The sequence below is a fragment of the Schistocerca piceifrons genome, chromosome 1, assembly GCF_021461385.2.
Source record: "Schistocerca piceifrons isolate TAMUIC-IGC-003096 chromosome 1, iqSchPice1.1, whole genome shotgun sequence".
Classification (NCBI taxonomy): Eukaryota; Metazoa; Arthropoda; class Insecta; order Orthoptera; family Acrididae; genus Schistocerca; species Schistocerca piceifrons.
Genome location: NC_060138.1, coordinates 1,169,749,579 through 1,169,773,982, shown reverse-complemented (window position 1 = coordinate 1,169,773,982; position 24,404 = coordinate 1,169,749,579). Strand labels below are relative to the sequence as shown.

Below are 24,404 nucleotides of genomic sequence, written 5' to 3'. Positions count from 1 at the left end.
AGTACAGTCTTCTACTTACAGCGAGTCCAGGAAACCAGCCATTTCGACATACATATATGCCACGCCTCACACCAGTAATTAAACGCGAAAGTACACTTGTACCCAAACGTGGAAGTTGACACCTGCTGATGGACTCTTCTACTCGGTTCAGCAGCACTCAAGAAACACCTGTCCTCAGCAGAGTGTGCGTCCACAGATCCAGGGAAACGACTGCAAGGATGGGGCACGACGATCAGCACGCGATTAGCACCGGTAATTCAAATACCTGCGGACGCTGGGCACTTGGCTCAGAACAAAGTGTAATGAAAATTAAAATGGAAAGGAAACGGACGTGAAGAAAAAAAAATCCACCATTTTCTTTCCATCCCCATGTCCCAAGAAGACTTTGACCAACAACTTAATACAATAAAACCATAGCCACAAATAATGATTTGACCCCAACATTATTGACAAAACTAAGTAAAAAGACGAAAAGGCAAGTCACGTCCCTACCGTCCCCAATGAACAGGAAAACTGGAAAAGGAATGGTGCAGAATACCTTTTATAGGGAAAACGTCAAACAACTCTTTCTGAGTGCAAGTAACAGTTTGAAGGCAAAGGGTTTCTCTGCGCTTTTCTATGTCCCCGAGACAACAGGTAGTAACCTGTTCAATGCAAAAGACAAACAACCAGCCATCACAAAAAGTGGGATTTATAATATCACATGCCTGGAGTGTTAATCTTGCTACATTGGACAGACGGGGAGATCGATCTACAGTAGGCTTAAAGAACGTCATAGAAGCTGGAGATTGAAGAAGCCTGATTCAGCCTTTGTGGAACATTACCTTAACAAAAACCACGAAGACACAATAGATGAAGACGTGTTAAGCACAGAGGAGAAGGGGGCAAAACTCAGCCAGTTAGAAATTCTAGAAATTATAAAAACAGAGTTTATTTCTCCGTACCTGTTATTAAATGAGCAAACCTAATTCAATTTTCACCTCTTTTAGATCACATCGCAACTCCTAAATAGAAGTATAACTTTCGGCTTCAGTCTATGAGTAGATAAACAGTTCTATGCCGATGGATAACTTTATTCCTAGGTATGTTTAGTCCTGTTAGTGTAATTGCTGAATAGTTTAATTACATATGTAATTTGTGAAAAAAAACGGGCATTAAAGTAATTTTACCTTAAGCCAAGGACCGATACATTAGGAAGTTGAGATGTTTGTCTTTGCCTTATCGTCATATTTATCTTTGGTTTGTCATCTCGGGAATCAGTAATGTATTTGAAAATGGGCTTACAACCCGATAGCTAGTCTGAGCAATAATCGTTCTAAAATTAGTGAAACAAGGCGAAAAACAATATTCGTTTAATTTACAATGTTTCACCAAGAACCCACAGTTGATTAAGTTAAAATAAAATATATAAATAAGTTACAGGAGCATTTCAATAAAATAATGTTGGTTCCTCTCGGCTCCACATGTTGTGCTACTGAAGTTAGCGAACGTTTCTGCTGGGACCTGCCTCGAGCGCCACACGTCCACAAAGATATGCACTGTAGGTGACAACGGCATTATTCACCTCTGAAACCCTTCGACAGCGCACGATAACACTTCACACTAGCGACTCAAATGCCAAGAAGTAACTTCTTCAAATGTTTCTAATCAAAATTTTTGGTTGAAATTACTTTACTCGTTAAGAACGCTATCAAGATGCTGCCTATTACTGCCGAACTTAAAAATTCCACAAAATTGGTGAGGTATCTACACTCTAAGACAAAAAAGAAGACGTATGACGAAGGAATTATTCGAATTGGACGGAAATTGGTAGAACTGATGCGCATTTATAGGCAAACAAATAATTACAATTTCAGAATATTTCCAGAATGAGATTTTCACTCTGCAGCGGAGTGTGCGCTGATATGAAACTTCCTGGCAGATTAAAACTGTGTGCCCGACCGAGACTCGAACACAGGACCTTTGCCTTTCTCGGGCAAGTGCTCTACCATCTGAGCTACCGAAGCACGACTCACGCCCGGTACTCACAGCTGAAGTTTCATATCAGCGCACACTCCGCTGCAGAGTGAAAATCTCATTCTGTAAACATCCCTCAGGCTGTGGCTAAGCCATGTCTCCGCAATATCCTTTCTCTCAGGAGTGCTAGTTCTTCAAGGTTCGCAGGAGAGCTTCTGTAAAGTTCGGAAGGTAGGAGACGAGATACTGGCAGAAGTAAAGCTGTGAGTACCGGGCGTGTGTCGTGCTTCGGTAGCTTTGATGGTAGAGCACTTGCCCGCGAAAGGCAAAGGTCCCGAGTTCGAGTCTCGGTCGGGCACACAGTTTTAATCTGCCAGGAAGTTTCAATTTCAGAATAATTGGATGATTTGTTCAAGAGAAAGAGCTTCATAAATTGTCTAAGTCAGAAACGTGTTGGACCACCTCTGCCGCCTTTGAAAGCACTTATTCGGCCTGGCATTGATTGACAGAGTTGTGGATGTCCTCCTATGGGATATCGTACCAAATTCTGCCCATTTGGAGCCTTAGATAGTTAACATTCCGACCTGATTTGGCACAATGTTCCAAACGTTCTCAACTGGGAAGAGATCCGGCGACATCGCTAGCCAAAGTAGGGTTTGGCAAGCACAAAAACAAGCAGAACAGACTGCCGCATTATCTTGCAAAAATGTAATCCCTATATGGCTTGCCATGAAGGGCAACAAAACGGAATCTATATCTCTAACGTCGTTCAGTTGTAGAATTGTGGAACACGTATTATGTTCGAGTATAATGACTTGTCTGGAGACTAGAAATCTACTCCGTAGGAATCAGCACGGGTTTCGAAAAAGACGAACGTGTGAAAGCCAGCTCGCGCTATTCGTCCTCGAGACTCAGAGGGCCATAGACACTGGTTCCCAGGTAGATGCCGTGTTTCTTGACTTCTGCAAGGCGTTTGATACAGTTCCCCACAGTCTTTTAATGAACAAAGTAAGAGCATATGGACTATCAGACCAATTGTGTGATTGGATTTAAGAGTTCCTAGATAACAGAACACAGCATGTCATTGTCAATGGAGAGAAGTCTTCCGAAGTAAGAGTGACTTCAGGTGTGCCGCAGGGGGGTGTCGTAGGACCGTTGCTATTCACAATGTACATAAATGACCTTGTGGATGACATCAGAAGTTCATTGAGGCTTCTTGCGGATGATGATGTGGTATATCGAGAGGTTGTAACAATGGAAAATTGTACTGAAATGCAGGAGGATCTGCAGCGAATTGACGCATGGTGCAGGGAATGGCAACTGAATCTAAATGTAGACAAGTGTAATGTGCTGCGAATACATAGAAAGAAAGAGCCTTTATCATTTAGCTACAATATAGCAGGTCAGAAACTGGAAGCAGTCAATTCCATAAATTATATGGGAGTAGGCATTAGGAGGGATTTAAAATGGAATGACCACATAAAATTAATTGTCGGTAAAGCAGATGCCAGACTGAGATTCATTCGGAAGAATCCTAAGGAAATGCCGTCCGAAAACAAAAGAAGTAGGTTACAGTACACGTGTTCGCCCACTACTTGAATACTGCCCAGCAGTGTGGGATCCGTACCAGAGAGGGTTGATAGAAGAGGTAGAGAAGATCCAGCATAAGCAGCGCCCTTCGTTACAGGATCATTTAGTAATCACGAAACGTTACGGAGATGATAGACAAACTCAAGTGGAAGACTCTGCAAGAGGGACGCTCAGTAGCTCGGGAAGGGCTTTTGTTGAAGTTTCGAGAACATACCTTCACCGAGCAGTCAAGCAGTATATTGCTCCCTCCTACGTATATCTCGCGAAGAGACCATGAGGATAAAATCAGAGAGATTAGAGCCCACACAGAGGCATACCGACAATCCTTCTATCCACGACCAATACAAGACTGGAACAGAAAGGAGAAACGATAGAGGTACTCAAAGTACCCTCCGCCACACACGGTCAGGTGGTTTGCGGACTATGGATGTAGATGTAGATATCGTCGACGTACCGCTGTGCTATGAGGGTGCCGTGGATGACAACCAGAGGATTTCTAACGACGCTGTCGGTGTTCCTCTAGACCATCTAAATTAGGTCGCAGCTTCTCCTTACATTTCCAGCCGACTTTCCGTACGATTAATCTCATTAAATAATTCCTCCATGGATACTACGATGACTGTTAACGGGTCACGAATTATAATTTATTCAAAAACTCAGTACAAATTAACACTTTTGATAACATTCAGCGTTTCAATCTACATGGCACGGTTCGCCACCGATCCCTTCCACACTGAAATTTAAGCAACGGCCGATCGCGGCACGGACATTATTTAAAAGCATTAAGACGGCTACCGAGCAGTACCGACCGATGCACTATCCAAGCTCGCCTCATTACGTCCTCGCCAAGAGATCAACTGCAACTGGCTCACATCACAAAAAAACTGTTCTCCAGTTTATTGTCAACAAGCAAAGACTGACTTATACTGGTAGACACGGCTACAGCATGCTCTGTCGAGAACTTCATCGTAAACTATACAGGGTGGTCCATTGAAAGTGACCGGGCCAAATACCTCACGAAATAAGCATCAAACGAAAAAACTACAAAGAACGAAATTCGTCTAGCTTGAAGGGGGAAACCAGATGGAGCTATGGTTGGCCCGCTAGATGGCGCTGCCATATGTCAAACTGATATCAACTGCGTTTTTTTAAATAGGAACCCCCATTTTTATTACATATTCGTGTAGTACGTAAAGAAATATGAATGTTTTTGTTGGACCACTTTTTTCGCTTTGTGATACATGGCGCTGAATAGCTAGTAATGAAGATATTTGTTGCATAGCCGAAGCATGTACTTCTATGCAAGAAACTTTGCGATCAAGACAAATAAAAAAAATTATTTAAATAACATAATCGTTCTCCAAAACCGAGCGAGGTGGCGCAGTGGTTAGCACACTGGACTCGCATTCGGAAGGACGACGGTTCAATCCCGTGACCAGCCATCCTGATTTAGGTTTTCCGTGATTTCCCTAAATCTCCTCAGGCAAATGCCGGGATGGTTCCTTTGAAAAGGGCACGGCCGACTTCCTTCCCTAATCCGATAAGACCAATGACCTCGCAGTTTGGTCTCCTCCCAAAAATGGTTCAAATGGCTCTGGGCACTATGGGACTTAACATCTATGGTCATCAGTCCCCTAGAACTTAGAACTACTTAAACCTAACTAACCTAAGGACATCACACAACACCCAGTCATCACGAGGCAGAGAAAATCCCTGACCCCGCCGGGAATCGAACCCGGGAACCCGGGCGCAGGAAGCGAAAACGCTACCGCACGACCACGAGCTGCGGGGTCTCCTCCCCCAACACTACACACGTTCTCCAAATGGTTCAAATGGCTCTAAGTACTATGGAACTTAACATCGGAGGTCATGAGTCCCCTAAACTTAGAACTACTTAAATCTAACTAACTTAAGGACACCACACACATCCATGCCCGAGGCAGGATTCGAACCTGCGGCCGTAGCAGCACCGTGGTTCCAGACAGAAGCGCCTAGAACCGCTCGGCCAACGCGGCCGGCGATCGCTCTCCAAATTGCCATTTTATGACAGATTTTACTCAGTACGAGTGAGCTATTGATACATCGAGTGCCACGTCTTACGCCGCTTTAAGATGTCTAAAAGACGCAAACCACTTTTTTCCTCCACTTTCATAGTGGTTTTCTTGGTTTTATATATATGGTATTACGATGTCGAAGGGCATTTAGGAGGCTTTCCAAATCATAAGACCAAAATTGCAGGGGTGCCCATGGGGCTACTTGAATAAAAAGTACGTCGAGGAAAGTATGTACACACAGCGTACAGCAAAAGTGAATGAAGTAGACATTCTAGCTTATCCCAAAGGCGTTCCACTGGATTCAGGACGGGATTCTAGGCAGGCCAGTCCATTTCAAGAATGTTATTACCCAACACTGCCCCAGAAATACTGCTTTATGATAGGCGCATGAATTGACGCATGGTGCAGGGAATCTCAATGTAGACAAGTGTAATGTGCTGCGAATACATAGAAAGATAGATCCCTTATCATTTAGCTACAAAATAGCAGGTCAGCAACTGGAAGCAGTTAATTCCATAAATTATCTGGGAGTACGCATTAGGAGTGATTTAAAATGGAATGACCATATAAAGTTGATCGTCGGTAAAGCAGATGCCAGACTGAGATTCATTGGAAGAATCCTAAGGAAATGCAATCCGAAAACAAAGGAAGTAGGTTACAGTACGCTTGTTCGCCCACAGCTTGAATACTGCTCAGCAGTGTGGGATCCGTACCAGATAGGGTTGATAGAAGAGATAGAGAAGATCCAACGGAGAGCAGCGCGCTTCGTTACAGGATCATTTAGTAATCGCGAAAGCGTTACGGAGATGATAGATAAACTCCAGTGGAAGACTCTGCAGGAGAGACGCTCAGTAGCTCGGTACGGGCTTTTGTTCTTTCCACGAACAATACGAGACTGGAATAGAAGGGAGAACCGATAGAGGTACTCAGGGTACCCTCCGCCACGCACCGTCAGGTGGCTTGCGGAGTATGGATGTAGATGTAGATGTAGAGAAAGGCACAGTTCGTAGACGATAATTATATCAACGTGGCCTATCATAAAGCAGTATTTCTGGGGCAGTGTTGGGTAATAACATTCTGGAAATGGACTGGCCTGCCTAGAATCCCGTCCTGAATCCAGTGGAACGCCTTTGGGATAAGCTAGAATGTCTACTTCATTCGACATCCAAGAGGCAACATCACTACTCTCCCTGGTTTCGCCTCTTGAGAAAGAGTGGGCTGCCATTCCTCCACAGAGGCACAGACATCCCAGCACCTCACTGGAAGTGTCTCAATGAGAGTTTTAACCGTCATAAAGGCGAAGGGTGAATACACCTCATTTTTCCAGAATGAGATTTTCACTCTGCAGCGGAGTTTGCGCTGATGTGAAACTTCCTGGCAAATTAAAACTGTGTGCCGGACCGATGCTGGAACTCGGGACCTTTGTCTTTGACTGGCAGAAGTAAAACTGTGAGGACGGGGCGTGAGTCGTACTTGGGTAACTCAGACGGTAGAGCACTTGCCCGCGAAAGGCAAAGGCCCCGAGTTCGAGTCTCGGTCTGGCACACAGCTTTAATCTGCCAGGAAGTTCCACACCTCATTTTAATGTCAAGTAATAGGTGACTGGATACTTTTAATGAGCTATTGTACTTAAAGAATGGCTCTTGAATCGATTTAGCGGTAGACGTCCAGCCTGGACATAGGCTTTATTGCGGCTAACACCGAACTTTATTTTACGAATTCCTAGCTTTGCTGGGTGAATTACTTTTTACTAATATCGGCTAGTAAAGTTTACGTTGCATCTCTCACTCCTATACAACTTCCATTTTAATTGGGGATCTGATGATGGTAGTAGCCCAAACTTCATAATAAATTAAAATCTATTAAGCGATTCAGGCAAATTTATTCGCAGAATATCAAACAGATGTCAAACGAGCGTGCTGCAGGTACAGGAGATAGACATAACTTATGAGTGATTTTGTAATTCCAACTATCCCTGCAATTCCTCGCTTATGGAACTCCGTTCATGTCATTTTGATGTTGACAGGGTTCACGAGTTTGGCATCCAGCTCTGCAGTAATTTTTGCAGTTCTCATCTGATTATTTTTAACACATTACCATGCTTAATACGTTGTAGGAAAGACGTTGGCATTCAGAGCAGCTTCCAGTCGTCTCGGAAGGATAAATGCAGGTGCTGAGTGCTTTTTAAGGTAATCTCATACTATTCTTCACGCGAAATAGTGGCAAGTTCACGTAACGATGTTGGAGGTGAGTACGGATCAAGCACACTTCTCTCCAAAGCAGATTACATAGGCTCAAAAATATTATTTTCTGGTGACTGTAGTGGTCAAGGGAGACGCGACAATTCATCCTCGTGCTCACGAAACCAGTGCTGAACGATGCGAGCTGTGTGAACTGGGCCTTGTCGTCTTGGAAAACAGCATCATCACTGGCGAACAAACATTGTACCATGGGATTGACCTGATCAGCCGAAATGGTCACATAATCCTTGGCAGTGACGCGAAGTAGCAGTAACCACGGAGTTAATGGAATACCGAAATATGTTTGCCCAAATCGTCACCGAACCACAGACATGCTTCGCTCTTGGGACGTACGTTCGACCAGAAGTTGGAAACAGTGGGCCGGCCGCGGTGGTCTAGCGGTTCTGGCGCTGCAGTCCGGAACCGCGGGACTGCTACGGTCGCAGGTTCGAATCCTGCCTCGGGCATGGGTGTGTGTGATGTCCTTAGGTTAGTTAGGTTTAAGTAGTTCTAAGTTCTAGGGGACTTATGACCTAAGATGTTGAGTCCCATAGTGCTCAGAGCCATTTTGGAAACAGTGTGGAACAGGACTCATAAACCAAATGTCTTCCTTCCGTTACTCCATAGTCCAGATTTTATGCCGTCGGCACCACGCTTTCCTGTTATGGGCATTTGCATCCCTGATGAGTGATTCCGGATTACCTATTCACCCTGCAATTCCTTGTTTATGGAGCTCTCTTCATGTCGTTTTGGTGCTGACTGGTTTCGCCAGTGAGACATCCAGTTCTGCAGCGGCTTTGGCAGCTGTCTTCTGCTTATTTTTCCTCACAATCCTACACTGGACTCGCATTCGGAAGGACGACGGTTCAATCCCGCGTCCGGCCATCCTGATTTAGGTTTTCCGTGATTTCCCTATATCACTTCAGGCAAATGCCGGGATGGTTCCTTTGAACGGGCACGGCCGATTTCCTTCCCCATCCTTCCCTAACCCGAGCTTGTGCTCCGTCTCTAATGACCTCGTTGTCGATGGGACGTTAAACACTAATCTCCTCCTCCTCCTCCTCACAATCCTCTTCAATGGCCGTCTGTCACGATCACTCAAGACACACACTTTGATCTGCGTTTTGACTTAGCGGATGATGTTTCTCCGCTTTCCCTGTACGAAGCATAACCTCTTCGATATGATGCCTCTTGAAACACTAGACATTTCCGCTACCTTGGTTACGGAAACAGCCATCATTCGAGGACCAACTATTTGCCCACGATGGAATTCACGTTGCTCCGACAAAATGCTCTCACAACTTCTCTAAACACTGTTCTGACCACGACATTTGCAACTTAAGGAGGGCATTGCAGAGGTGCCGTTAGTGTTCAGATACAACGTCTACAGACGTTAAAGTAACCTCTGGCGCGTCACAGGGGAGTGTTATGGGATGATTTCAAATACATCTGCATTTTGTACTTGGATTTTGTACTTTGCCATAACTGTCATAAAGGAGTGTGACTGAGTGAAATTTAAAATGTTTATTTGACGCCACAAACGGCCGTCTAAACACAATCACTAAACAATAAAAATTTTAAAAAAGTTGCATCATTAGTTTCCACGACTCAGCAGTCATTTTCAGATGTAATCACAAGCCCGGAAAACTGCAATTATTAATGCAGTTTTCGCGGTTTGTGATTACATTTGAAAATGACTACTCAGTGCGTCGAAACTAATGACGCAACTTTTTTAAAAATTTTATTCTTTTAGTGGCTGTGACATCACGTTTGTGGTATCAAACAATTTCTTTAAAAACCGTGAATTTCTCGCGCTGTTTCCATTTTTTGTACACTCTCTGTACATTCCACGACATAAATTTAACGAAATACACCTGTTGATCGTCGGCATGAAAAACGATCGTGGTAATGGACAAAAGTTGCTTCAAGCAAAACCTCGTATATATATATATATATATATATATATATATATATATATATATATATATATATATATATATATAGGGTGTCCCAGCTATCTTGTTCACCCAAAATATCTCTGGAACAATAACACCTATTGCAAAACGACTTTCACCGGTATCAATGTAGGGCTGGGGCCCATGAATGTACATATTTGGAAACATTCTAAAACGAAATCATTGTGTTTTTTAACACAAACTTATGTTTTTCTAAATGGACCTCCTATATTTTTTCTTCAGCAATCCATAGCATGACAAAGCACATACACAACGGCGTTAATTTCATCGCAATATTCCCAATACATCCCGAGATATTGAGACGCGACGTTGACGCTTGAAACAGCCGACATGCGCTGCTAGCGCTCGTCCTGAGGCTCAGGCGTGAACCCCATGGTGCCCGTAATCGCGATGTGATTGACATGTGTAATCACACTTCCATACTTATCAAGAGGTCCGAAACGAATAATACGGTCTGCTGCCATCAACTCTCATAAGCACATAATGATTTCCCTCTTGCACGTTTTACGTATCTACGTACACAATATGAACCAGTACCGATCGGTGTACACCCGTCCGGTTGTCTTATTTATCCTGCACACCCAAAATAAGGTTTATCTAATGCGTTATATGACCCATTGTGCCTGTAGCGCAGGGCCTGGCTCTACCTAGTCAAGTGTCCAACGTAGTTCCCACTACTGCCACAGTTTCCACTTCGCCTTGTTTATGATTTGCGACCCATGCAAACTCTTGTACTCCACCACCCTCCGAGCATCCCATTTGTTGTTGCTTTGGCGTGCAGTACACCGCTTCCAGTGTAGTCGTGCATCAGAGTAATCTAGTGACGGCACGGAGGTAGTACACATTGTGAATAAACGTTATGTTGTGGAACTTATACTGTACAGTATAATGTACACACATGAAGATATGGTAGAAATGCTGCTGATCTATGAAGAATGTACGTTGACGGGAAATACGTTATGAGATTGCTTGTTTGTTGATAGTACTGTTAGCGAACATTATGATTATTAAGTTAATATGTCTGTTTTTTTACCCTACTCTGCATACCTGTACTGTATCCTGTTGTAGGTGGACGAAATGCTGTTCAGGCAGAACGACTATACAGAAGACGATTCCCTGACAAGCCATCGCCTTCGCGCCGGATGTTTGGTCGTCTCACATCTCGTCTACGTGAAACGGGAAGCTTAAATCCAAGACCTCGACATCGTCCTAGAACACGCACAGATGAACGTGCTGAAGTTGCTGTGCTCGCTACCATAACTGTGAATCCTCAAATCAGCACACGTCAAATTGAACGTGAAGTTGGTGTGTCGAAATCAGGTGCACAGCGTATTCTTAAACGTCTTAACTTTCATCCATACCATGTTCATTTACACCAGGATCTTCATGGAAATGACTTACGCAATAGGGTAAAATTTTGTCGGTGGGCTCAGCAAAAACTTCTGACTAATCCAAATTTTTTTGCAGATGTTCTCTTTACCGACGAGGCATCATTCTCCAACAAAGGAATTGTCAATATGAGGAATATGCATTATTGGTCCGCAGACAATCCAAAATGGCTCCGTCAGGTAGAGCATCAACGTCCGTGGAAAGTTAATGTTTGGTGTGGGATTATTGGAGATACCATTATCGGACCTTTCTTTGTAAATGGCATCCAAGATGGCAGACAATACTCCAGATTTATGTGGTATCAGCATGACGGATGCCCTACACATAACGCCTTACGAGCACGACGACTTCTGTACCGTAAGTTCCCTGGTAGGTGGATTGGACGAGGTGGCCCAGTTAGGTGGCCTGCCCGATCTCCGGACCTTACACCGCTGGATTATTTTCTTTGGGGAGCAGTGAAGGATGCTGTTTACCAACATGAACCAACAACACCAGAGGACATGAAGCAACGCATTATTGATGCTTGTACAGCCATCAAAGAGGAAACAGTAGCACGAAGTAGGGCATCCTTCATCCGCAGAGTGACCCTATGTATGCAAGCCAATGGGCATTACTTTGAGCATGAGATGTGAACGCTAAGTTTAGTATGTAGTGCTGGTATCACAGTGGAAGTTTCTACAAAGGGCCATTTTACCCAGTGATGTTAAGAAACATTAGTTTGCAACAATTTGTCATTTAACGCATTAGATAAACATAACATTGATAATTATGTGATAATAAAACTAATTGGTTAAACATGTTTACATTCATCTTCTATGTCCTACCTGAACTTCCCAAATCAAAACTTTTTTACCTAAACAACGGTAAAACTTTTAGTCCACTTGCTCGTTTCACTAAAACCATCAACATGAATTTTACTATTACGAGTGAATGATTAACTGTCACTTGCGCTAGATCTACAGTAAAGTAAAGTTTTAACGTTGAGCGGCATTACCTTTTTAGTAACGGATTAACGATAAGCGAAGTTAACTTTGTGACTAACGTTGCGGTACACAGATATGTTACCGCATCACCCCTAGCCTATGGGATAAATACCTGCTGGAATGTACGACGTTAATGCAGGATGGCAGCAGACCGTATTATTCGTTTCGGACCTCTTGATAAGTATGGAAGTGTAATTACGCACGTCAATCACATCGCGATTACGGGCAGCATGGGGTTCACGCCTGAGCCTCAGGACGTGCGCTAGCAGCGCATGTCGGGTGTTTCAAGCGTCAACTTCGCGTCTCAATATCTCGGGATGTAATGGGAATATTGCGATGCGATCAACGCCATTGTGTATGTGCTTTGTCATGCTATGGATTGCTGAAGAAAAAATATAGGAGGTCCATTTAAAAAAACATAAGTTTGTGTTAAAAAACACATACGCTTATGTTTCAGAATGTTTCCAAATATGTACATTCATGGGCCCCAGCCCTACATTGATACCGGTGAAAGTCGTTTTCCAATAGCTGTTATTGTTCCAGAGATATTTTGGGTGGACAAGATAGCTGGGACACCCTACAAATTTACAAGAGGCAATCAAAAGACGACGTCAACAATTTGGGTGTCGATAAAAAATACATGCTGCTCGTATTATGTGTCCGTACAACGCTATTTAAGTACTTTATTTTCCGCATCAGTTACATTTTAATGACCACTTCGCGTGTCGACGGTTATCATTAGGTGCATTTCGTTCTGTTTACGTGATGGAACGTACTTATAGCACGCACATGTGTCCTCTGTTTGGTAAGCAACCTAGCTGTTACATCGCTGTTTCTCGAACAGACGACACACGCGCATGACACAAGTACTGTCCTCCATGTAACCAGAACGAAATCTACCTGATGATTGCGGCGCGACGATCGAGACGCCTAATGGATAAAATCTGATTGCAGCAGATAATCGATCTTTTTGTTACTTCACGAACGTAAAAGGGGAAATCAAAAGTGAATGCCAGTGAGTTGTAAGTCGATAAAAAAAGTGTCCCACAAACGAGCCGCTTGTACAACGCTGCATACAGCACGTTGTCCAGTGCCTGTACGCGTGGGAACAGCGATACTCACCGGAAGCGCAGTGCGCACGCCGCGACGCAGTGCTCGGACCGCCGACTGCCGGCTGACTGGCTGACTGACTCGGCGTGTCTGGATGGACGGCTAGCCGTCAAGTGGCCGAGGGGGGGGGGGGGGGAGGGGGTGCGTCTCTGCCACCTCACGGTGCGCGATTCGCACGCACAACTCGCCGCCGTCGCGCGTCGCTCGCTAACGTGGCGCTAGGTCACGACAATGGTCACTTGCGCTCTGCACGGTGTTCCGCAACGTCAACAAACGGCGAGTCAAATCAGAACCTGGAATAGAGATTTCATACTTCCAGACGAGTCGCATTGTTCAGAAAAAATGGCTGCAAGTAATAGAAAAGCAACCGAAATCACTCAACAGAGGAAAGTCCACTGGACCTGACGGGATACCTATTCGATGCTACACAGAGTACGCGAAAGAACTTGCCCCCTTTCTAACAGCCGTGTACCGCAAGCCTCTAGAGGAACGGAAGGTTCTAAATGATTGGAAAAGAGCGCAGGTAGTTTCAGTTTTCAAGAAGGGTCGTCGAGCAGATGCGCAAAACTATAGGCCTATATGAAACTTCCTGGCAGATTAAAACTGTGTGCCGGACCGGGACTCGAACTCGGGACCCTTGCCTTTCGCGGGCAAGTGCTCTACCGGTAGAGCACTTGCCCGCGACAGGCAAAGATCCCGAGTTCGAGTCCCGGTCCGGCACACAGTTTTAATCTGCCAGGAAGTGTCATATCAGCGCACACTCCGCTGTAGAGTGAAAATTTCATTCTAGAAACATCCCCTAGGCTGTGGCTAAGCCATGTCTCCGCAATATCCTTTCTTCCAGGAGTGCTACTACTGCAAGGTTCGCCGGAGAGCTTCTGTGAAGTTTGGAAGGTAGGAGACGAGGTACTGACGGAATTAAAGCTGTGAGGACGGGGCGTGAGTCGTGCTTGGGTAGCTCAGTCATTAGAGCACTTGCCTGCGAAAGGCAAAGGTCCCGAGTTCGAGTCTCGGTCCGGCACACAGTTTTAATCTGCCAGGAAGTTTCATATCAGCGCACACTCCACTGTAGAGTGAAAATTTCATTCTGTAGGCCTATATCTCTGACATCGATCTGTTGTAGAATTTTAGAACATGTTTTCTGCTCGCGTATCATGTCATTTCTGGAAACCCAGAATCTACTCTGTATGAATCAACATGGATTCCGGAAACAGCGATCGTGTGAGACCCAACTCGTTTTATCTGTTCATGAGACCCAGAAAATATTAGATACAGGCTCCCAGGTAGATGCGATTCTCCTTGACTTCCGGAAGGCGTTCTATACAGTTCCGTACTATCGCCTAATAAACAAAGTAAGAGCCTACGGAATATCAGACCAGCTGTGTGGCTGGATTGAAGAGTTTTTAGGAAACAGATCAAAGCATGTTGTTCTCAATGGAGAGACGTCTACAGACGTTAAAGTAACCTCCGGCGTGCCACAGGGGAGTGTTATGGGACAATTGCTTTTCACAAAATGGTTCAAATGGCTCTGAGCACTATGGGACTTAACATCTGAGGTCATCAGTCCCCTTGAACGTAGAACTACTTAAACCTAACTAACCTAAGGGCATCACATACATCCATGCCCGAGGCAGGATTCGAACTGAGTTTCACAATATATATAAATGACCTAGTAGGTAGTGTCAGAAGTTCCATGCGGCTTTTCGCGGATGATGCTGTAGTATACAGAGAAGTCGCAGCATTAGAAAATTGTAGCGAAATGCAGGAAGATCTGCAGCGGGTAGGCACTTGGTGCAGGGAGTGGCAACTGACCCTTAACATAGACAAATGTAATGTATTGCGAAGACATAGAAAGAAGGATCCTTTATTGTATGATTATATGATAGCGGAACAAACACTGGTAGCAGTTACTTCTGTAAAATATCTGGGAGTATGAGTGCGGAACGATTTGAAGTGGAATGATCATATAAAGTTATTGTTAGTAAGGCGGGTGCCAGGTTGAGATTCATTGGAAGAGTCCTTAGAAAATGTAGTCCATCAACAAAGGAGGTGGCTTACAAAACACTCGTTCGACCCATACTTGAGTATTGCTCAGCAGTGTGGGATCTGTACCAGGTCGGGTTGACAGAGGAGATAAAGAATATCAAATGAAGAGCAGCGCGTTTCGTCACAGGGTTATTTGGTAAGCGTGATAGTGTTACGGAGATGTTTAGCAAACTCATGTGGCAGACTCTGCAAGAGAGGCGCTCTGCATCGCGATGTAGCTTGCTGTCCAGGTTTCGAAAGGGTGCGTTTCTGGGTGAGGTATCGAATATATTGCTTCAAAAAAAAAAAAAAAAAAAAAACATTGTTCAAATGTGTGTGAAATCTTATGGGACTTAACGGCTAAGGTCATCAGTCCCTAAGCTTAAACACTACCTAACCTAAATTATCCTAAGGACAAACACACACACCCATGCCCGAGGGAGGACTCGAACCTCAGCCGGGACCAGCCGCTCAGTCCATGACTGCAGCGCCATGGACCGCTCGGCTAATCCCGCGGCGGCTATTGCTTCCCCCTTCTTATACCTCCCGACGAGATCACGAACGTAAAATTAGAGAGATTCGTGTGCGCACGGAGGCTTTCCGGCAGTCGTTCTTCCCGCGAACCATACGCGACTGGAACAGGAAAGGGAGGTAATGACAGTGGCACGTAAAGTACTCTCTGCCACACACCGTTGGGTGGCTTGTGGAGTATAAATGTAGATGTAGATGTAGATATTTCGATATTTCGTCGGTTGTCACATCCACTACCCTCTGTTTTTACGGTTCCATACCTCAGTCGGTAAAAACGGAAATTCTTATTTGAGGCATCAGTCTTCTGACTGGTCTGACGCCGTCGCCACAAATTCCTCTCCTGTACCGAGGTCTTCATCTCACAGTGGCACTAGCAATCTACGCCCACAATTATTTGCTGGATGTATTCCAGTCCCTGTCTTCCTCTACAGTTTTTACGCTCTACAGCGCCATCTAGTACCATGGGTGTTATTCTCTGATGTCTTAAAACGAATCCTACAGGGTGGCAATTACTGAAAAAACATAAATTACTTACAATCTACTGCGTGCACTCTTTATTCAACAAGCAAATGTCACGACAGATAATCGGATTTAGGTTACGACGTGTTCGATATGCCTGCCATCGTTGGCGATGATGTGGCGCAGAAGAATAGCGAAGTTCTACATGACCCGATGAAGTGCCGGAAGATCGATGCTGTCTGAACTCCTGAACGGCTGTTTTCAGCCCAACAATGGTTTTAGGGTTATTGCTGTACACCTTCTCTTTTATATAGCCCCACAAAACGGAGTCGCATGTGTTCAGATCCGGAGAATATGGTGACCAATCGAGGCCCATGTCAGTGAACTCTGGGTACCCCAGAGCCAGAATGCGGTCCCCAGAGTGCTCGTGCAAGACATCAAACATTTTCCTAATTCGATGGGGTGAAGCTCCGTCTTCCATGAGCCACTTCTTGTCGACGATCATGATGATGTTTGGTTTGTGGCGCGCTCATCTGCGCAGTTGCCAGCGCCCGCACTTCTTGTCGAAATCAGGGTCACTTCGGATAATGGAGATGAAATCGTCTTCCAAAATCTTCACGCACCGTTCGGTAGTGCAACCGTCCCGTCTCCTCTATATCTCTTTTGTTACGCAACTTTCCCTTCTACAATAACCAATGAAACCTTCCCTTAGGATTTCTATCTCTTGCTTAATAATAAGAAATGAAATCTTCCCTTTGAAATTAATTCTCTTTCTCAATAATAATAAGTGCAATATTCGCATACAAATTTAAATGCTGCTTATTAAAAGTGATTTGCTGATTATTTCGACGAGACAATGTGTCGTCGTCGTGGCCCTCAGTCCTTACCTGCTATAACCCAAAACCCTTCCTTACCTTTTTTTACTGTTACTGGATCGCCATCTTACTGCTACATCGAACTGCGACATGAATATACTTCCTCTGTTTTACTATACTCTAGTAGCTGCTGGTGGGCTGTCGTAATAAGTGGCTGTATTTATTACCAAAGCTGACGTTATTCTTTAATAGCAAAGCTGACGTTATTCTTTAATTAATTTGACTGAAGTTACGTAATTCTTAGTTAAATTTTTTCTTGACAACAATAACATTTTGCAAAGTTTTACGTTGATGGTTTTTGGGAGGGACTATAATCAGTAACGCAATATTGCTGGCAAAAATTAATTATATTCTGAAAACGTTTCTTCAAGTATTTACTGTTGGCAATGAAATGATTTTACAAAAGTTCAAATGGGACTTACTTTTTACAATAATCTTACAACTAGCTTTGCGCAAACATACCTTCAGTAGTCTTCAGTTTCTCAAAAAAAAAAAGATAATCCAATAATATTAGTTCCTCTTATGATAATAGTTAGCTGATATCTCTGTAGATCCGTTTATAATCTCTTGTAAATCATAGCTGGTGGCTGGCAGGCACACTGCTCCTCTCAACCTCTCGCTTCAGATCTGCTACCGACTCGCTTCACTTCTCGCTTACTACTGACTTCCTACGAACGTTAAAGTGCGGTCTCTCCTGCCAACAGTGCTTTCTGGTGCAGACAATCCCTCTATCACAATTATTTCCAAAATGACAAATATTAATTATTCCTACTTAATCCTATTAATAAAATATAAACATCTTTCATAAATTGTGGTTTGACAATAGACAATAGAAATATACGCGTCTAACGTAGTTACTGTGCTATCAAGGAATATCGAGCAGATTATTCAGTGATTGGACATTGCACACCATACAGTCACCCATTGAGGGTGAAGAGACTTCTCGATCGTGAAATGCGGATTCTCAGTCCCCCAAATGCGCTAATTTTGCTTACTGACGAACCCATTCAAATGAAAGTGGGCTTCGTCGCTAAACCAAACCATATTCACACCAAAGTCCTGTTCGTCAATTCTGTGGACAACAGTGTTGGCGAAACACAACCGCTGTTCCATTGCCCTGCGGCTTCATGGTTTGAATTTTGTATGAGAACAGATGTACGTCTTCAACAATAGTTTGTCTCAGCATCTGATTCCCACCTGTTGTGCAGCTCGTCTGTTCGATTTCCTGGGGCTGGTTTGAAACACAGCGCGTATCTTCTCGATATTTTGAGGTGATTACACCTTTTTGGACGACCGACATTGCCAACACTGTCATCACGAACATTACCCTTTCTCTCAAACTTACGAATCAAATTCTTGATTATTAGCACACTTGGACCGGTTGTCTTCGGCTTGAACTCGTTCGCAAACGCACTTTGGGCCGCAGTTTGTCTATTATTGCTGGCATAGTAGGCTTTCACAAGCGCTATACGCTCAGACATGCATACTATACCGTGGCATTTTGACGTGCAAATGGCCGACAACAACAAGTAGCGTGCAAGTGCGCATTCTATTTCCCATCATGCTCCACAGCGAATCATGCAGTTTGAACGTCCTAACGCAAACCGTTCAGAAGCTATGAAAATTTTATTTCATATAGCTCAGTAATTGTCGCCATATACCATCCTGCCCTTCTTCTTGCCAGTGTTTTCCATATACAGCTTGTACATAAAGTCCGGGAACACTTTCAATTATTTATTGCACAAAAACTAAACATTGTACAGATGTCATACATATTGCATTTTGAAGAGAAACTCTGAAAGTTGTTTTTTTTTCTTTCTTTTTTCTTTTTTTTTTTTTTTTTTTACATACATTCGATATGCGAACTATGAATGACCCGGCAGACGTCAATATGGTAATCGAAATCTTGCCATACCAGTCCCAACATGGCATCGTCGACTGTGGCATTCGCTGCCCGTATTCTCTCCCGGAGCTCTGCTACATCACTTGGTAGAGGCGGTACATACACGAGATCTTTAATGTGTCCCAACAGAAAAAAGTCACGCGGAGTGCAATCTGGTGTTTGGGGAGGCCATTTCATGAACTCCCAACACACAGAAAACTCGCTCAGCGCCTAAACTCGCCATGTTTGCGACTGGTGTTGACTATATGCAAATTACCAAACTACGCTGTGGCGGTATAAATGAAAAAAAGCTTGCAGTGTTTTTCTTCAAAATGACATATGTATGATATCTGTACAATGTTTGATTCTTATGCAATAAATAATTATAAGTGTTCCCAGACTTAATGTACACCCTGTATTCCTTTCCTATCCGAGTCTGCGCAGAACCTCCTCGTTCCTTACCTTATCAGTCAACCTAACTTCCAACATTCTTCTGTAGCACCATATTTCAAACGCGACTATCTTCTGTTCCAGTTTTCCCACAGTCCATCTTTCACTACCATGCAATGCTGTGCTCCAAACGTACATTCTCAGAAATTTCTTCCCCAAATTAAGGCCTATGTTTGATACTAGTAGACTTCTCTCGGCCAGGAATGCCTTTTCTACCAGTGGAAGCCTGCTTTTGATGCGCTCCTTTCTTGCTGCCTAGATAGGAGAATTCCTTAACTTCGTCCGTGACCATATCAGTCCAGATATAAAGTTTCTCGCTGTTCTCATTTCTACTATTTTTTCTTTTCTCGATTTACTTTCTGTCCATATTCTGCACCTATTTGACTGCATTAGCATCTGACAGGCTGCTTGGACTTGTGCGTGTAACCTTCTCGTGACGGTTTTTGTGTAACTGGAAATTCTGACTTTTCTTAGATATGTCCTTTCGGCATCTTGTAGTTGGGACAAGTGCGAAGTTCAGGCCTTTTGAGAGTGCCGAAGTTCGAATCCACTTCTTTATTTATTAAATTTTGTGTTGCTCTAGTATTATTTTGTCTCCTTGTTCATTGTCTGAACAGCCAACTGTTCGTCAGAAGGTGATGGGTTTGACCCTCGTCGAAACTTCGTGGTATTCCAACACCGTGTGGAGTCACTGTTGCTGCATTTCGAAGGACAGAAGAACAAATGCATCTGTGAGGCGCAACAACGCGAGGTTAAGCATCTCTGGTCTCAACAAAGAATTTTAGCATTACCTGTCGCTGAGTGAGCACCAGCAAAACAGTAGATCATGTGAATCTTTTACATTTGGTCTATCGCGAACCCACGGGCGGAGGAAGTATTCGAAAGAAAGCCAAGCAGTAGACTCGCGTGTTGGAAGAACGTCGTTTGTAACTCACAATTACAGAATTTTCTCCAAAAGGACGTCTCAAAAAGGACTTTACGGCTTTGAAAATTCATACAAATTAATTCATAGTACCTACATAGGTGATTGTAGTGTCAATTTGTAGGGAAATACATCAAGTTTTGTTCGCTAGTGCCGAATCGCACCGTAAGGAGCGATATCGGCGGTTGAGTTAGAGAGGGCTGCTTTCATTGGACCCAAGCGTGGTAGCTGTGTGTTTTGGTGTGAAGAATCGAAGTCGGCGACAACATTTCAGCGCAATTTCCATACCAAGTACGCTAAGGTTTATGAGTGGCATAAATATTTTGTAGAAACAGGGTGCTCGATAAGGCAGGGGAAATCATCAGGTCGTCCAAGCACACGTGACGCAACATCGCTGAGCGAGTGAGACAACGTTTCGTCAACAGCCCTACGAAATCGACCCGGGATCCATCTCGCGAACTGCAGATCCCTCATACGACCGTTTGGCGTGTGTTGAGAACCGTTGGCATTTGAAGCCGTACAGACTGACGATAGTTCCAGCAATAAAAGACACTGATAAAACTGGTCGCAAGAACTTCTGCGCGGATATGTTAAATCGATTACGTGAGGATGAACATTTCTCGGACAAAATAATCTTTTCTGACGAGTCGACGTTTCACTTAAGTGGCAAGGTTAACACACACAACTGTAGGATTTGGGGCAGTGAAAATCCACATCAAACAATACAACATGTTCGTGATAGCCCTAAACTGAACGTTTTTTGTTCACTGAGCAAGAACAAAGTGTACGGCCCCTTTCTTTCTCGTAAGAGAACAATCAACAGGATAGTGTTCCTGGATATGTTACAATTTTTGATACCACAGGTCGATGAGGATGACCAAGAACGAAAGCTTTACTATATGCAAAGTGATGCACCACCCCACTACCTGACTGACGTCTGGAGGTTTTCTCAGAGACCGCTTTCCAGGTCAATGGATTGGCCGTTATGCGCCAATTGATGGCCCTCTCGATCCCCAGACCTGACACCACTCGATTTTTTTTATGGGGATTCATCAAGGATATTGTGTTTGTACCTCCTGTGCCAGCTTCTCTACCCGGACTTAGAGCAAGAATTTACGCCGTCACTGAGCGAGTTACACCTGCAGCGGTACAACGAGTTTGGGGACAAATTGGCTTCCGATGATGTGTGTGCAGGATAACCAACGGAAGCCCGATACAACATCTTTAGTTTAAGATAAAAACTTGATGTGTTTTCCTACAAAATAACACTAAACCCGGCTCTATATTTTCTTTCTATAAATTTACAGGAATTTTAAAGTTTTAAAGTCTTTTTTAAACAACCTGTATTGGAGTACTAATGAATATTGAATTCTTACCAAACCGCGTGGCATAGTATCGTTACTGCAGTCCGATTCACGAACGGTTGCGGTTCGCGCAGCTCGAGACACGGACAGGGATTGCATTGTTGCCAGTTGCAAACGAAGGTTGCGGTAGGCGCATCCACGTGCTCTGTGCTTGAAGAAAGCGCTGCAATAATGTCTCTCGCTTGCCTGCGTAGAATTTGTCGCTTACCACCATCATCAGCTGTGACAATTCGTAACAAATGCAATAAAAATTCATTAAACAAGTTGCTACGATCACGTTTAGTGCTCGCACTGGCTATGACATTCACAGCAGAGAACTGAGAACACTCCTGGGCCCTCACTGGTTATCAGAGAATGCGTGACGTAGATGCGCAGAACAAGTCTAAATTCGACTGCCATCATCCGTGACTCCCACTACATGATTCAATAATACCTTTCGACAAAGCGATAAGGAACTATAATTGGCAACTATATCCATTGTGCGTAAGGAGAGGTTGACTATCTTCGGCCCGAAAAAAGCACGTTCTTTGAGAATTTTTTTCTCGGGATGTGTTATAGATATCAATGTCAAATTTGGTCAAAATGATTATTGATATTTCCTCCACCAACTGGATTTTTTTCGACCGGAAATGTCGAAGATCAAAGGCGGAAGTGCCGTCGGAGCGAACCAAAATTTCGATGTAGACCTCGGAATAAAAGTGGTACAACTCCTAGACAATTTAGTTAGCCTCGTGGGAAACAAACAATCATGCCAATCGGTCCATTACATTTGAAGTTAGCATACTGCGTGATAAAAAAAAAGTCATTTCCAGAAAAACGCGTTTGAAGTGTTGACTACAAATAAATGCAATATTGAGCAACTTACGTTCAATCTGCTATTCCGGGTCCAAAAACTAGTCCTTCCTCTTCCTCACAGAGGGCGTTCTGCTCGATCTGGGCCATCCTGCGCTGCTCCAGAGCCGCTCGTACGGCCGGTGACAAGCGGTTTTCGGCCGCTTGAATCCGGTGGTCGTCCGAATTCTTGACGAACTGCGTCGAATAGAGCCCCAGGGTGACGTCCATCGTTGTCATGGTCTTCAGAATTGCTGAATACCCTTCGCTGAAGCTGCTCAGTGCCAGGAAAGTCGCAATCTTCACAGTCTTTGCACCAGAATGCAAATGCTTGGGGGCTAACTTCCAAACACACGCGTTCAAACTTTCATTTGAATTTTGTGTGTTTCTTCCCAAGCACCGGTACAATGACTCCTCCTCCGAAAGAAAAAGGTTGAAAAAGGCCGATTTCAGGAAGGTACATTTTTTGTTCAACCGTGAATAACAAATATTTTCGTTCCGTATTCGGAAAAACCGTTTCAGTTGTGGATTCTAAACACTTTCATGGATCCAAAAATGAAATTTAAAACGATCGATTTTTTGAACCAAAAGGCAGAAAACCTCCCCTTAGTGAACTTCACCCTACCGTTCGTCAAATAGTACTCATGATGAAACAATCCATTGCCGATAGCGAGAAGCGTAAATGTCAATGTAGTCAGCAACGAGAAAGAAACTCATAACTTCCACTCAGCTGGAAAACCAGGGACTTTCCATCAGCAGTATATACCAGAAAATCGCACCGCTTTTCGTACCTACATCCACACTCTCCATTCTACTTCATTGATACTGCAGAAAGTAAGTTACACATGTGCCACTCTGAGACTATTCCGCAGCAGGAGCGCCGCATTGTCAGTACAGAGTTCATCTTCGGAGTTCCTCCAGACAGTTCTGCTGCGGTGTGGATAACAGGTGGATCACGGTGTGCCTGTCCAATGGAGCGGCAACTGGAAACTTACTCCAAAGTCTAAGTACGCGGAACAGTACGAGGAGGAGACCAGTGTTTAGCGCCCCGTCGATAACGAGGTCATTAGAGACGGAACTCAAGCTCGGATTAAGGAAGGATGGGGCAGGAAAGCGTCCGTACCCTTTCGGAGAAACCTTCCCGGTATTTGCCGTAAGCGATTTAGGGAAATCACGGGAAACCTAAATCAGGATCGTCGGAAGCGGGGTTTGAGCCGATGTCCTCCCGAATGCGAGTCCAGTATGCCAACCACTGCGCTACCCCGGAACAGTACGACACTTTTGGGGAAAAAATCTGAATTGCGCACAGATTGATCGTCGAATTATTCCAGCATTTGGACCAAATACAATATCTACATCTACATCTACATGATTACTCTGCTATTCACATTAAAGTGCCCGGCAGAGGATTCAATGAACCACCTTCGTGCTGTCTCTCTACCGGTCCACTCTCGAACGGTACGCGGGAAAAAGGAGCACTTAATTTTTTCTGAGCAAGCCCTGATTTCTCATATTTTATCGTGATGATCATTTCTCCCTATGTAGATGGGTGCCAACAGATTGTTTTCGCCATCGGAGGAGAAAACTGGTGATTGAAATTTCATGAGAACATCCCGTCGCAACGAAAAACGCCTTTGTTTTAATGATTGCCACTCCAATTCACGTATCATGTCTGTGACACTATCTCCCCTATTTCATGACAATACAAAACGAGCTGCCCTTTGTACTTTTTCAATCTCATCCGTCAGTCCCACCTGATGCAGATCC

The 24,404-nt window shown here is 44.0% G+C and overlaps 1 protein-coding gene across 1 annotated transcript in view; it reads right to left on the bottom strand.

Moving 5' to 3' along the window:
- The window catches only part of LOC124801961 (scoloptoxin SSD14-like), a 477,660-nt gene extending 464,321 nt beyond the window's left edge, over positions 1–13,339 (bottom strand). The window contains exon 1 of the mRNA XM_047263112.1: positions 13,311–13,339. The gene's annotated coding sequence lies outside the window, so the exon portion shown is untranslated. The remainder of the gene's footprint in view (positions 1–13,310) is intronic.
- Between the last annotated feature and the right edge of the window lie 11,065 nt (positions 13,340–24,404).